This window comes from Etheostoma spectabile, chromosome 18 (genome assembly GCF_008692095.1).
Source record: "Etheostoma spectabile isolate EspeVRDwgs_2016 chromosome 18, UIUC_Espe_1.0, whole genome shotgun sequence".
In the NCBI taxonomy this organism is placed as follows: domain Eukaryota; kingdom Metazoa; phylum Chordata; class Actinopteri; order Perciformes; family Percidae; genus Etheostoma; species Etheostoma spectabile.
The window spans coordinates 15739036-15740303 of record NC_045750.1 but is presented as its reverse complement, the minus strand read 5'-3'; the positions used below and the strand labels follow the sequence as shown (position 1 = coordinate 15740303).

The 1268-nt window shown below is 41.2% G+C and overlaps 1 long non-coding RNA gene across 1 annotated transcript in view; it reads left to right on the top strand.

Annotated features, from left to right (window-relative positions):
* Positions 1 to 442: 442 nt before the first annotated feature.
* Positions 443 to 1268, top strand: part of LOC116706722 (uncharacterized) — a 3641-nt gene continuing 2815 nt past the window's right edge. Inside the window, exon 1 of the long non-coding RNA XR_004336304.1 lies at positions 443 to 798. This is a non-coding gene — a long non-coding RNA (uncharacterized LOC116706722). The remainder of the gene's footprint in view (positions 799 to 1268) is intronic.

Sequence of the window (1268 nt, the reverse complement as noted above, 5' to 3'; positions counted from 1 at the left end):
AATGTTTGCATCTGTGTACACTTTTTGTATGTGTGTGGATGTTTATAGTTAGAGAGAGGCTGTATTGTGTGTGTGTGTGTGTGTGTGTGTGTGGGTGGGGGGGGGGGGGGGGGGGGGGTTATGACACAGAGAGTGCAAAGGTCCCAGGTTCAATGATCCAAATTACCTGAGGCCCAATGTGACATACAGGCGATCAGATTCTCACAATTTTCATGATTTGAGGACATGAAAGCTGCAGTAACTCCACACACCCATATCTCGTTACCTTACCATACCACACACACACACACACACACCACACACACACACACACACACACACACACACACACACACACACACACACACACACACACCCACACACACACACAACACACACCACCCACACACACACACACACACACACACGGCCAGTATAGCTAATCCTCTCAGCAATCACAAGGTTTGACTGTTGCAACAGAACAAAGTTCACATCATCAACAACAACAGAGGGTGTATTTCTACCAATGAGAGAGACAGGTAGGAAAGAAAGCTAAAGACATTAAAGGAGAGACACAGATAGAACCCCAACTTTTAGCTCTGTCAAACCGACTTTTCTCCCTGAGGAAGTATTCTGTGGATTAGTGAAACCTGATGTGACACAACCACATCGAGTGGATTCCAAAACGTTTAAGTCTTGAAGTTATGTGACTTCAGTACGGACGGACAACTGCCAGGACAACTATGTAGCAGCAGACATCTGCAAGTAATTTCCACCTACTTCCATTCAACCCTGCCTTTTTGAGGATCCTGAAAAAATGTAAGTAGATGTTAAAAAAAATATACTATCCAACAACTGCGGTGCCTTTAATAAATCAACTGCACTAGTTTTAGAATACTCGGACCCGGCGCCAGAGTGAATCATTTTGTGGGCTATTTCTATTACATCCTAACTAAGGAAAATAACACATTAGACTTTAACATTAGCACAAACTAGAACAACCACTACTACAGCGCTTTGTTCTCAAACATTTTTTTTTTTAGCTGGGGCTGGGTGAAATGTTAAAATAAATAGCATTCTAAACATATTTCCTTAAGATCAATGACATAATATGTAAGCACATAGTTACATCGAACTGATTCACTAGTCTGAACTGCATGCTGATGTTTGGGGGACTTATAAAATGCATTCTTCAAAACATCTCATACCACATTTCACTTTTGAACTAAGTTTAAAAACACAACCTCTTGCTACAGTGTGTTCTTAGAAAACCTTTGTGTTTGTAAGTT